We start from the raw sequence: 15083 nt of genomic DNA, 5'->3' as shown, positions 1-15083 counted from the left end.
GTGGATATAGAGGTTTTTGAGAGGGGTATTGTGGATGTTGAGGTCTCATCAAAAGATTTGGTGAATTTTGCTTTGGTGGATAAGGGTTGTTTTGGTTATTCCTCAAATTTGGGTTGAAATTGTTTTGAAATCCCATGGGTCTTGGTTGATCTTGATATCCGCCCATTGCATTCACATCTTCCGGTTCACTTCCAAGTGTGGGACACTTATCCGTATAATGGCCCGTCATTGCACAAATACCACATACCATCAATTGTTGACCACTTCCCACCACCATTTGACTTAACACATTAGTCAAATCCAAGAGCTTTGATTCCAAGTGTTGAGTGTTGCTAACTTCACCAACCACTTGTGTAGAATTTCTCTTCATGTCATTTCGAGTCCCAAAATTCCTTTGATTTTGAGAAATGGTACCAAAAAGTAATCGGATCTCGTGAGGGGTTTTGTTGAAGATGTCACCACCACTTGAAGCATAAATCATCCTCCGATCTTTTTCATTCATACCCTCATAAAATTGTTGAAGAAGTAGTTGTTCGGGTATATTGTGTTGAGGACAACTTGTACACAAATTATTGAAGCGCTCCCAAAAATCATGAAATGTTTCATTTTCCCCTTGACGAATCCCCAAAATGTCACTTCTTTGACTTGAAATGCAGGAGGTGGGATAGAATTTTCTATTGAAGGCCTTGAGTAACTCTTCCCATGTGTGAATTGATCCCGGTGGTAAGTTGAATAACCACTCTCTAGCTTTGTCTTCCAAGGTGAGCGGGAATGCGGTTAACTTGAAATCATCCAATGTCACATTGTCGGGCAACATGCTAACACATATCATATGAAAGGACTTCAAATGCTTTTGAGGGTCTTCTCTATCCAAACCATGGAACTTGGTAAGTTGATGGATGAAACTTGACTTCAATTTAATCCCTCGGCGGTTTGCGGGATAAACAATAGCAAGAGGTGTGTGAGTAACATCCGTTTCCATCATTTGTCTAAGTGTCAACTCTTGAGGGGGATTGGGTGGATTGGGGTTATTGGGATATTGTTGCAAGTAATTGGGTGGTTGTTGGTAAGGTGGATATGGGTATTTTTGGGGATTGTAGATTGGTGGTGGATAAGGTTGGTAGTTAGGGTATTGGTTGTAAGGAGGTTGTTGTTGTGGGTACATTGGAGGGTGTTGGTAATTGGGTTGATTTGGGTAATGTACTTGTTGAACTTGAAAAGCATTGTTTTGAGGTTGGTTGTTTTGGTGGAAGTGTTGGTTTTGTAGTTGTGGTGGTGGTTGATAATTAAGTTTGTTTTGAGGAGGGGCTTGATTCCAAGGTGGCATATCAATGAGAGGTTCTTGTGGTTGTTGTCTTGGTTGATGGGGTGGGGTATTGGAATCTTGATTGATTGGGTTTGGGTTGGGATTGTGAGGTGGAGTGTGATTCATGGCTATGTGGTTTTCAAACGGAATGTCTTCAAAGGAATGACCAACAATTGGAGAACTCGGTTCGGTGTCGGTATCACTTGAAGTATGAACTTGATCTTCTATGCTTATTAGTGGAGAAGAGGAAGAAGCTTGAACTAGTTGTTATTGCTTTGCTTGTTTGGCTAACTTTTTCAACCTTTTTGCTTCTCTTTCAATTTCCGGATTGTAGAGTAGTTCACCGGTTCTTGTAGACCTAGGCATAAACAATCAAATAACAATAACCAATTTCCCCGGCAACGGCCCCAAAACATGGTGGGATGTCAAGCCCACTAAGCAAATTACACCCTTTGATTGCTAAATAAACGTAATATAATGGTAAAAAGGGGTATCGATCCTTGGGGAAACGGTTGTATTCAATCACCAATGCAATCTAATAGAACTAATGAAATTTAAACTAACTAACTACAATTAAACTAAAAGGGGGAGGGGGGGGGGGGGTTGTTTGATTACTTGAAAACTAAAATAATTGAATAACTAAAAACCTTGCAATTAAGCAAGTTGATGAGATGCTCAAAGGTTGGAAATAATTGGTTAACTAAGGCAATTCAACACAATGAACATTTGTGTGTTTATCATTAGGATCTAATACAAAGCTTATCCTTCATACCAAATTGGTTATAGCAATCATGAAGCATGATATGCCAAGATTCCTCGTAGGTAGTATGGAGGTTGGGGAAGCCCACAACACACCTTCTTAATTAAGATCAAGGGTCAGTTGAAGCAATTAATCCCAAGAAATCAATTAGCCTTAAGAATGAAGGAATCCCCAATTCCTAGAGGATGTCAAATGCTTACACATCCATAAAGGAGATATGATTCATAAGCTAGAGATGATTTCTACCATCATAGAGCCTTTGTTCTAGATAAATTCAATGATCCAATGCAAAATCAATGAAATAAATCAACCATTGCTCAATCAAATACTAAGCTCATGATCAAAGCATCAAATAAGCATAAGATTTGCAAACTAGAATCATAAAAATTGAATAAATTGATAATCAACATAAATCCTTCAAAACCCACAAACATTCATTGGTTTTCAGCCAAAGTCAACCAAATGAGAGTATTAGCCACTAATGGCAACAAAGTAACAAGAACAATAATCTAATTGCATAAAGAAACTACCTAAGATTTGGAAAGATGAAAGGAAATGATTTCTAGCTTCCAAAATCACCTCTTGCTAGTCTCCAATGGTGGTAAAACGTGAATGAGCTTCTAGATCTGATCCCCAAGAGTTATGGTGAGCCAAATGACCAAAATGCCCAAACTGGGCAGTTACGTGGGTACCCGCGCGACGAAAATTCCACCCGCGCAAATGTTGCAGTCATGCTATTGGTCCACCAAGCCACTCCACCCTTCCACTACCAAAGATTCCTCCGGTCCCCCCTCCCTTGTCCATGTAATTTGAAATGCACCAATCATCATTTAGCCATCAAATGGATACTCCAAGCCCACAATTAGAATTTTATGATCCATCTTCACAAGCCCAAATAATCCAAGCCAATAACTTTCAAAGCCCAATTCTTCCTCTTTGATTCCGCCAAGCCCAATAATGCCTCGGGAGCCCACTAAGCTCGTCTCCAATCAACCTGCAACCGCAACAATCATCGAAAAACCTACAAAATATATCATGCAACATAACAAGCACCCGGTATGATCCATAATAAAGAAAAATAAATAAATTACTATGCATTAATGATAAGAAGATGTAAAAATCTAAAATAAACTAATAAAAATATGGAAATAAAATAAGCTATCAGGATTCTTGGGTTGAGGCCACGTGCCAACAAATCTTGGATGGTTGGGTTGAGGTTTTATTGCTATGTGTTGTAAACCAATAAACCTGGTATGGATGGGTTGAGGTCAAGGACCAATAAACCTTGTATGCATGCTTGTATTGTATTTGCATTCTTTTGTGGTGTGGGGTATTTTAGGAAGCTCACTAAGCTTTGGCATAGAATTTAGATTTCAATGTTTCAGATACTTTTGATGAGTGGGGGAAAGGTGAAGGCGTGATTGTACACATCATCCTGCAATTTATGTTGATCGATACTTAATTTAATGTTTTGACTTATTATGACTTGTAAACAATGTTTTGGTAACTTTTGGGCTTGTGGATTGTGTTTTTAAAATGAAAAAAATTACTCTAATTTTTGGGCCGTTACAAGTTGGTATCAAAGCCCTGATCTGATCGAATTGGATAAGCATTTGTGTGACTCCATACTCAAACTAAGGATCTACAAAAAGATTTTCCAAATTATCTCAAGAGGGATACGATGTGTACAATCAGATAAAGCTCAAGAAAGTTTCCCATAATACCCATACATGTTATGTTATGTGATACAATTACATGCTAGAATGTAGGCTAAGGATCCTCAGGAAATCGCATGATAGAATTGCCTGATACATGATGCCTTATAGCTTATGAGATTTATTTACCTTGTTTATTTGGAACTGACATTTGAGCTGATATTAGCTAAGTATATGTGTTATTATTGTCGATATTTAGGATCTTATAGCCTTGGAATTCTTGATTTAGTCTTACTTCATGTTCCTTGTTTGGTTTTGATTTTAGGGTAGAATCACTTATTCGTCCGTCTATTGGATTTGACGTTATGTATGGTTGGCATGCAGTGTTAGTGGAGGTTTAATGGGTTGTGAAAAGGGATTTGTAGAGCCCTAGTGGAACTAGGACTGGTTGTCACTCATTTAGGTGTGTGGTTTAAGGTGCCTGTGCAGCAAGTATAAAGGGTCTAGTGACCTAAGGGTTTTGTGACGATCACTGAGATAAACACGGGTAGCAGTGGAAGGTATTATGGGCCCGTAGTATTGAAAGCACAGGACCTGTACACGTGTCAGGGAAACCACAAGGCCCGAAGTTGAGATATGTGAGCTTTAGAGAGTTACTTTATTGGTGATCTAATGAATTTATGTTTATTTTTTAGCATGGTGGTTACTAGAGGTTTGGGATCTGGAGTTGGTGGGTCAGGAAATGGTGAGCCAGTGCGGGTGGTTGTACTGGATTAGGAGATTCATGAGTTGATCTCTTCTGAGGTGGTTACAGCTGTTCGGGGTGCTATCCCATAGATTTTTTTTGTCGGCGAAAATTGTTATGATTGAGCTCTTTGACGAGTGCTTTGCTGTTGTGACGCAGGTTGCCGCTGCCGCAACCACTACAACTGGGGTAGGAGGATCTTTCCACTATCAGAGCGTCAGTAACACAAAGCCTCAGGAGTTTGATGGGGTCAAGGACCCAATTTGTAATGATGAGATAGTTGTCTGGCGTGGAGGATTGTTTCTTCATGTGTTTTTGTTCGGAGGACCAAAAGGTCAGGTGCACCCTGAACCTTCTACGCTTGGGGGCGAAGGACTGGTAGAAGCTTGTGACTAGTTCTTACTCACATGCAGAGATGGTTGTAGTGACTTGGGGTCAATATACTGAGATGTTTCGTTCAGAGTATGTGCCTTTGGTGGTGGGAGAGCGTTTGGTCCAAGAATATTTGTCGCTTAGACAGACGATGGAGTCCTTAATAGAGATCACCAAGAAGTTCATGGACAGGGCACTTTTTTCCCTGAGTATGCATCTTCCAAGAAGGTTCAGATGTTGTGCTATTTGAGCATGCTCAAGAATGAGATATGAAAGTTTGTATCTACAAAATAGTACCAGACTCTTTCCGAGTTGCAGTCTGATGCTCGAAGTAGAGAGATTGAGGTTGATTCTCATGGTAAAGAGCATTGTTAGGCCCCAGTCCAGTTGCAGTCGGTGATGAAGCGGGCCAAGCCTGCTAATTCATGCCCTGGAGGGCAGAGGGGTCACATCCATGGTAGGTGCGGGAAGAAACAAAAGGGAGCCTGTCGATCAGCGACAAGGTTCCATAATTGTGGTAGGCAGGGTCATTTCGCGAGGGATTGCCGATAGCTGTAGCAGCAGACCCCCTCACCAGGTGTAGATATTTGTTACCATTTTGATCAAGTTGTCCATTTGAAGGCCCAATGCCCTCACCTTGGTGCTAGACCTGTGCATGCACCGGCCCCGACTACTCTTCGAATCATAGACGGCCTTCATGGAAGGGTTGAGGCTTTGAGAGCTAGAGGACGTGTGTTGGAACCTGAAAGTGAACCTCTAGCAATTCTAAGTCTGAATTCCGAAGTACATGTGTTCCGAAACTAAAATGGTCCGGAGTCAAATGTGAAGAGTGGTCCGGAATCTGTCCGGACCAGAAGAGAAGAAGATAAGAAGCTGAAGGCATTTCGGAATGATCCTCATGTACATAATGGATGCTAATCCGGAGTCAATGTATTTTGTCTTTATGCATTTATCAAGTCTGTCTTTGTATTGATGTGACTTTTTATAGGACTTAGTTTTTTGTAATATTAGACAATCAGAATGTCAGAAACATTTCTATTTTCCGGTCCTATGTAAGTATTCTAGTTCATTCGTTGTAACCTTCACTCCTATTTATAGGAGCTTTCAATGCAAAGTCAAAAATGGATCATTCACTCAACTTTTGGCATTTACTAAGTTATTTCAAACTTCTCTCAAACATTCTTCTTGTTCTTCATTTTTTAGCTTTACCTTGATCATTTATTCTCATTCTTCATTTAATGAGGTGATCATTTGTTGAATATATTAACTTAGACTTGACTGGTCTTTCCAGTCTTGACTAGAACATTTATTAGCAAGCATACATTAATCTTAAGCATTCACTCAAGGTTTGAGTTCTCAAACCTTGTCCCTGCGCATCAGATCTATTGTGTATTGTGTTCTCTCAGTTGGTATTAGAGCTTGAGTCATTGTCCTTTGAATCCATAAGATCAGATTATAGTTGGTTTGAAATTACCTTGGTATTTCAACCATTTCTATGATAAGGATAAAAGCTCTTTTATATTCCACTTTAGCTTGAAGATATCTTAACTTCAATGGTTACTTCTAATCCTCAACAAATGATTTCAATGAAAATCGCAAATAGTTTGGGTGACCCTACACGTGCCCCATTACTAATTGTGGAAGAATATGATTACTGGAAAGTTAGAATGGAAATTTTTTTACTGGCTAAAGATAAAGGTGAAGAAATCTGGAGATCCGTCAAAGAAGGTCCTCATGTCCCTGTGAGAATAGTTGTAAGAGATGTTGCTGCTCAGCTTATGGGCTTAAGATGATAATCGTCTAGCTCCTCTAACCGTAGATGATATTGCGAAGCTGCATGCTGATCAAGTTGCTTTCTAAAAAATGGTGTTTGGTGTGCCTCCTTCACTCTTCGAGCACATCAAGTTGTGAAAATAAGCCAAAGAGATTCGGGACACTCTGCAGGACCTAATTGAAGGTTCAGAAAATATGAAAGACAAGCGCCTCACCTCAGTTGTCAACAAATTTGATACCTTCACTATCACTCCTGACGAATCAGTGGCCTCTGCCTCCAACCGTTATTGAATCATGGTCAACAATATGACTGCTCATGGGATTGTCCGAACTCCTTTGCAGTACAATCTCAAATTCATAAACAGTCTCGGCAAAGGATAAGGAAATGTGAAATCTTGTCTCCAAAGAAACTTTTCCTTGAAAAAGTTAAAGCTCTATCGAATTTTTGATGACCTTCAAGGACATGAGTTTAATGTTGCTAAAACAGTAATGGAACTCTCCAGATGTCCTCTTGCCCTTTTGAGTTCTTTCGAACCAACCATTCTGAACTTGTCTACTTCGGATCCCTTCAAACCCATTGTTCCATCTGTTCAATCATCCACACCCATCTTACCCACATAAATCTATCCTTTTGATGATTTCGAAGCCATGGACTCTGAACTCCGTTTCCAACAGGAATTTGCTCTACTCTCAATGAAATACAAACGTCCATTCTATCCCTCTTACAAACCATACCAAAACCGATTCCTTGCTCCTCACCATAACAATCCTCAACCATACTCAGCTCCGGAACCTAAACCAACTTCAGAAAAACCTCCCGCGTACAATCCGAACCTCGCCAAGCTAAACTCTACTCCAGAACCTTCTCAAAGTTCCAAATCGGAAAAACCAAAAATTGTGTGTCATAAGTGTGGACATGCAAACCATTTTGATAAAGATTACCTGGCTGATGCTTCGCAGAAACTATAAATCGAGGACTCTGATTACTTTGTACGAAAAGCCCAAGAGATGGCTGAAAGCGAAAAAGCCTTTGTAACAACGGTTTCAAGAGATGTTGAAGGATATTGGTCTTATGGGGATGATGATGACATGGTAACTGGAAGGAATATGTGTCTGATGGCAAGACAAACTATTTAATGTGATGAAGGGTATTGGTCTTCTAGGTCAGAAGATGAAGATGACGTTGCTGAACCTCACTATTGCTACATGGCCACCAACAATCCACCTGGTCGAAGCATCGTTCAGCAGGTAAAATCTATGATCTCTGATAATAATTTTGATTTGTCTCTCTGTGAACCTTATCTAACCCAAATTCAAACAGATATGAACACCATGTATAAAGCTTATGAGTCTACCATATACGCGAGTGAGAAGAAGGAGTGTGAGTTAAATCGTCTTAGGTTAGGTTTTGAGGATAAAAAATTGAAAATCGAGTCTTTAGAGCGTGTACTTGTAATGTCAAACGATGAATGTATCATTTTAAAAGACAAATGTGAAATCACCTATTCCGAACGAAATGTTTTGATTTTTGATAACAAACATCTTAATGCTAAGATAGATGTGTTGCATAATTCCATAGACATGCTTGAAGCAGACATTCGGATGACTCATAATTTTCATCATCCATGGTCTAAAGCACCTGGTCTCAAAAGCGAGTTTCCGAAACCAATTGCTAGTCCCTTGAAGGAATTGCAAAATTTGATATTCATGGGAATGGTTCCGAACATCAAACATTCGGACACCCCTGTTTCTCCCTTGTCACCACTTCCTGAGACCACATACCATTTTGAGTCCCTGATTTCTAAGTTCAAACCAATTGTTGTCAAGTGTCCTGATTACACGCCACTTCCGCCTCTGATAAACCTGGACCTGAATCGGACCATGGAATTTCATCACAATCTTTTAAATTGCGTAGATTATGTTCCTAGGAGTAATCATACAAACAAATGTGTGGTTGAAGAAATCATTCCGGTAACAATTGAAACTGATACCTCTGAGTTTGTATGGGTATCCTTAGATGATAAAGTTGAAATATCAAGCAGTGTCTCCTCTGATTCTTGCGAATCGGATTCCTTAGTCATCTAAAAAACGAAGTTGGTTCCCATTACTCCTGAGTTTAGTAATCCATCCGGAGGACAAACTTCAAAATCCTCGTCTCACCCTAAGAAAAAACCAATGCTGAATAGGAAGGATATTGTAGATCCCAAAGTAGAAGCTTGAAATGCACATAAAAAGGAAGTTAAGACTAGACAAAATTCCAGGTTCATTGAAAAATCCAAACCAATTGTATCACAGAATTCTCATGCATCGACCCATAGTCAAAACTCCTTTACTCCCACTAAGATCCTAAAAAGACATTCTGAATCTCTGAGTCGTGTAGAACCCAAGAAAGTAGTCAGTTCTACTCAGCCTTAATCTTGTGTGAATGCCATGACCTTCCAAAACACTTCTCCTTGGATTGTTTCATCTGTTTTTATTGCTAAATCTGATGGCACAATTTTTAAACCCAATTCTTCAAAAACCAATGTGTCATCAAGCAAATCCACAAATGCAAAGAAAACAAATCTTTCAAAATCTTCAAATAAAAATCTTGTGTGGAAAGTTAAATCTCTTATTTATGAAACAACAATTCTAGAGGTTACAACTGTTTCCAACACTCCGGAAGTCAAAGGTCCGAAGAAGACTGTTCGAAACCCCCAAGTCATTGAATATGACTACTGGATAGATGAAAAGACATTAGCTTTCTGTCTGTTTCCAAAGAATTTGAAAAATACCACCCAAAAACAAAAAGTTGTTCCTAAGTCACAATGAAAGTCCAAAGCCCATGCCTACGTCCCAAGGTCTAATTCGGAGCCTAAAAACTCCATTACTCACTAATTTTGCAGGCACTTTGTGCTTCAGAGCAAGAAACAATATGGTATATTGATAGTGCTAGCTCCATGCACATGATGGGGCAGAAAGACTTTCTGCGAGATCTAAAGCTTTCTCCAAACACTGGTTGCGTGACATATGGCAACAAATCCAACTCCCAAATTCGTGGTTATTGAATTCTCACCAATGGAAACTTCTTTATCTCAAATGTGGCTTATGTAGCTGATCTGAAACATAATTTGATAAGTGTTTCTCATCTCACTAATTCAAATCGACGTATGGAATTTTGCAAAAAGTGTAGCTATGTAATGACTTAAGACCGGAAAGAGTGCTTAATCAAGTCGCTTTGGAACAAGAACATGTAACCGCTCGACATCAACATGATTATTGGCTAACCGCAACTCTGCCTTCTTACCGAAGTTGTTCCTGACGTCAGTTGGTTATGGCACCGAAGGCTCGCTCATCTAAACTTTTAGTACATGAATGATCTCACATCCGGAGAATTGGTGACAGGTTTTGTTGGGTTTTGAGCATTCTAACACTCCTATGGTTTACATGTAACCCTATAAACCTTGGATCTATATTTTCTCTATTATACATGCAAATAAGAACTTTCCAAGGCTTAAATCCTAACTGGCATATTATGAAGCAACTATACTACATAGACTAGTTAGATGGCATACCTTTTGGTGTAACTTGATGTCTTCAAGCTTTAATAGCTTAGCCCCAATAGTGTGGAAGCCTCAAGTGGAATCACAAATCACGAAAATGTTGGATAAGGTGTCTAAGTCCATAACTATTTTGGGTGTGTACTTGACCCGACCCGGCATGGTCCATTTGGGTTGCATGGCACCATGCAATTGGATAGACTAAATGAGAGAAATAACACTTGGAGATTATTAATATATTATAAGTTCTAATATATTAATAATATTATTTGATTAGTTTGATCAAAGAATTAACTTGGAATTAATTATGTGATCAAAGGATAACTAATTAAATATATGGGTTGATTATGTAATTCATTCATATCTTGTATAGTGGGCTAAGAGGCTCCATGGATTATCAAGTTGGGTTCTACCCATAGGATGCTCCATGGGAGTTACAAACCCATGGGTCATGGAAATGAAGAGTCATGACACATTAGGGTTTACATGGTGTAACCCTAGATGTGTCAACACTATATAAGGATCCCATTCTCCACCAAAATCGGCTAGACATAAGAAACTAGAGGGCTTGGCCGATTTTAAGAAGTGTGTATTATCTCAAAGGTCTTTCCAAGAGCATTTGGTGTTGTGTGAAGCATTTGAGGCATCACACTTGGGGTGCTAGGCTCACAAGGTTTCAAGGAACATAAGCAACAACAAGGTAAGTTATTCTATCTTTCATTCAAGTTAAAATTGTTCCCCATGTATGCTAGATAGGAATATAACCTTGGAAATTCAACTTTGCATGATAATTAGACAAACATAGATCCAAGGTTATTAGGGTTGCATGTACACTTAGGAAGTGTTAGAATGCTCAAAACCCATCAGAAAACACCTTGGAAGACTTTAGAGAATATGGATACTTGGCTCTCTCTAGTGAAATCGGCTAGCCCTTTTTAGTGTACCCACACTAGTGCCAATTTCACCAACCAAGGACATCTTTATATAGTATGGATACTAGGGTTAAACCCATGACCTTTCATTTCATATGATCCATGGGTTAAACACTCCATGGACTATCCATGAAAGCTTAGCCCAACCTAAATGAACTTGGCCCATTCCATATATATATAAGAGTCCATATTTAATTAGTTCATTTTGATCACTTAATTAATTATAAATTAACTCTTGATCAATACTAATTAAATAATATGATTATATATTAATATATTAGAACTTATAATATATTAATATAAATCATAAATATACTATTCTCAAAAGACTATCCATATAAATTGTGTCGGTGAAGTGCAACCCAAATGGACCATGCCAGGTCGGGTCAAGTACATACCAAATATAGTTATTGACTTAGACATTAATCCAACAGTCTCCCACTTGGATAAGTCTAAAACTATTATTGAGTATGACTTCAAAACCTAACTGGCAATCGTAGCTCTTAAAGCCGCTGTCGAACTCTGATCTTGTCAACGAACATGTCCATTAGATAAGGGATGATATATTCCTCCATTCTAGATATCATATGGACTGAGACATGGATTATAATCATTCTCTCTGTCCATTTGTTGTTTCCTGATTTCCGATTCATGATGACTGACTGATTGAACAAATCAAATCAGTCCTGGCTTGGCCAAGCACTCACATGTGTCATCATTAAATCATCGAGGGGCCCACATATATTGCTTTTATCCCGAAGGTAAAAGGAATGGATAAACTTTGACTCATATGGCTTGTTCTGCTACTTGTTGAATCATACACAAAGGCACGTTTTATAACACCGAGTTACCGAATGCGTTTTAGTGCAATCAATGTACAACCAACTCATAGTAACAAATCAAATCTCTAGGTTTGAAGAATATAAGATATTATTGTCTCATGATCACTCGTGATAAAATCCATGAAGTGATTCCAATGAGCGCGGGTTGAATCTAATACTCAGAGCTTATGAGCACTCATGAATGTTGTAGCCCTTTGTCCAACATCTTATACCTCTACAAGCCAACCCATGACAGTCTTAATTCATATCTACTTCCAACATATGACCGACTGTGGATGGTTTGAATAACTTAGTCATTCCGGAAGAATAACCTAGTTTATTCTGGAAGTCAAAACATGCAAAGTGAAACACAAGAATAAATGAATCAAATATGGTATCAAACCCTATGAATATAAATAAACACTTTTATTTATCACCATACTGATTACTCATTATTCATTGTTTCGGTTTTATCATCTTTATACTTGAATTAAAAACACTAGTTGTCGCATGCTCCAAGAATGTACGCTATGTTTTTCTTAAACAATAGCTTTGCCATACACTAAGTATTCACTCTATGTTTGTCTATGATCCTTACTTTGTGACTTAGATCGATTGAACATAACTCCAATGATAATCTTTTCACAGTCCCAAACCCTTACTGCAAATGCAAGAATTCCAAATTCATGCCATTTACCGAAATCTGTTAGATTCTAAACTTATATGCATTGATATTCTTGTAATGATTATGCACAAATTCACTTGGCAACAATCATTATAGAGTATTCCAAAGGAGATCAACTCCTTGGAAACATCCTTCTTACATTAAGTTTCTTAATCTTACACAGATTGATTGAACAACATTCTATCTTTAAACCATTTCCATATTCCATTTTGACTATCAATTCTGAACAAGAGTTGCCTCCTTACAGATTATGTCAATATGGTCCTTCCAGAATTAATACTATACTTCCAACTGTCCTTGAGCAACCAATCTTTGGTAAACCTTAGATTGTCCTCGACAATTGCTTAATCATTTTAGTCATATCCAATTCTAGACCTTTTCCCTTCTTAATGCCCCAGGCATTTGGAAAATTTTGGAAAGGATAAATATAGCACATGTTATCGATCCTATATCCGAAGCATATGGGACACGATCCATGATGTCTCACATAAAGACTAAACCAGTCTTTTGCTATAATATTTCCATTTCTATTTGCCAGGTTCTCATAATTTAGATTATGAAAAGGGATTCCGTAATCATGAACGAATTTTAGAACGCAAATAATTAACCTATATATAGAATTTCCTTATGTTGAGCCATTCCAACATGAAATTCATGTATATTCTTGACTAAATACGATTAAAACCTCAAGCTAAGCTTTTAGATTTGAGATGAAGTATAATACCGTCTCCCATAATTATAGCAAAACAACTTTTTCCCAATTGAGAGCTTTTGTTTTTCTATAATTAACATTGCTAACTTGCAACTTTATCGTAATTATTATGCTCCCACTAAGATGATGATTAATAGAATAACACTTATGCTCCCACTAGCTTTGACATGTACCCAGAAATCAACTGGACTTCTAGAAATCAATACTTTATTTCTTACCAAAGTTCAGATTTCTGATACTAGATTGCCTTGATAAGACTTTATCAAAATCACACACCTCTATTAGATAGCGCACAAGTGTGTCTAAACAATTTCAGAACTATGAAAAGGGATGCCGTAATCATAGTCTAAATTGTTTAGACCTTTTGCCATTTCTCATAAGTCAATGTTAGTGTGCCGGTTAACCACACACGTTCCACTAATGACTTTGAGAACTGCAAAAGTCACAATTGCTATCTACTTAAAATCTACCTAGTGAAAGAGTTTCCTTACCATCATTTTCATGAATCGAAGAGAAACCTTATGACACTTAGATTTTATGGTATATGTGTTCTTATCCACGTGAATTTGTCAAAAGCATAATCACAATACTAGGTTAGTGACAAATCCTAACTCATATGGATTGAACTTGTGCAATCTTAACTTCTTGCCACCTGGCAGCTCAAGGGCTTGCCATTGCTTCCAAGTAGTTATGAAAACAATTGAGAACATGTAGAACTCAAATGTATAGCCAACTTAACTGGAATGTGCACAAAAATGTCAACAAGATAGGTTATAAACCTCTAGTTGTGTGCTAGCGAAGAAATACAGATTTTTGTTCTTGATTACTTCTTGAAACCCTTTTAGGATCTTTTAGACTCCCACTGTCTCCTTGACCTATAAGACTTTCTTGCCAAATATTCAAGAGATAGTATGGATTCTAACCAAGACAGCCACTTAACACAATTAGCCCTAGTTGGTCTTTGTTTTATCCAAAACATCACGACTTACCAATTTCAAATGTACAAGAGTAGAAAACTTTTACGCTTACATTTGACAAGTGTTTTAAACCTTCTTTAAGATATGCCACTCAAGTTACAGTCTTAGAGCATAACTCTACGAATTGTTTTGGAATGAAGTATGAATCATCTTCTTGATTTAACCACTTCAACAATTCATAACTCCTCTTCTTAACTATTAGAATGTACTTAGAGGATGAATTGTGATAAGGTCTCAAAATCATTAAGATGATCTTAAAACATGATACTAAAGTACTCTCCTATCTTTTCAGATTTGAGAAACTTTTATCCTTCTGCCTAATTTGATTCTTCTTATCCGTTCTGTCATACATTGAAAATTTTCCAATGCTTCAGAATTATACTTAAGCTTGTAAGTATAATCATATTTACTAAACCTTAGTAAATCATGACAAATAGTCTTATCCATCTTTTGTGGTGGACTTTGACAAGTGCACAAGAAAGTGTACTTGATCCCTTAGTCCTTCTCTTGACTCACACATCCATGTGAACAAGCAGTTAGTCTTAATTTTCCAATGCTCGAAAGTTCTCATTCATCATACTATACAACTTGCATGATTCCAAGTTTCTATCCAACTGAAACTTGGGTGATGAGAATCTTTCCTTATTTGGTAAATTTAGACACTACCACAAATGAAAGAATCAAATTCATATTTCCAATGTTGCTATCAATGGAATCATATAAACAACATTTTTTTCCCAAATGCCATTGTAAGGATATTTTAAAATAAATAAAATTAAAAATTTTTCTTTTATTTTAAAACTTTG

Source organism: Lactuca sativa, chromosome 4, assembly GCF_002870075.4.
Source record: "Lactuca sativa cultivar Salinas chromosome 4, Lsat_Salinas_v11, whole genome shotgun sequence".
Classification (NCBI taxonomy): Eukaryota; Viridiplantae; Streptophyta; class Magnoliopsida; order Asterales; family Asteraceae; genus Lactuca; species Lactuca sativa.
The sequence above is the reverse complement of the archived record's forward strand: the minus strand, read 5'-3'. Positions refer to the sequence as shown.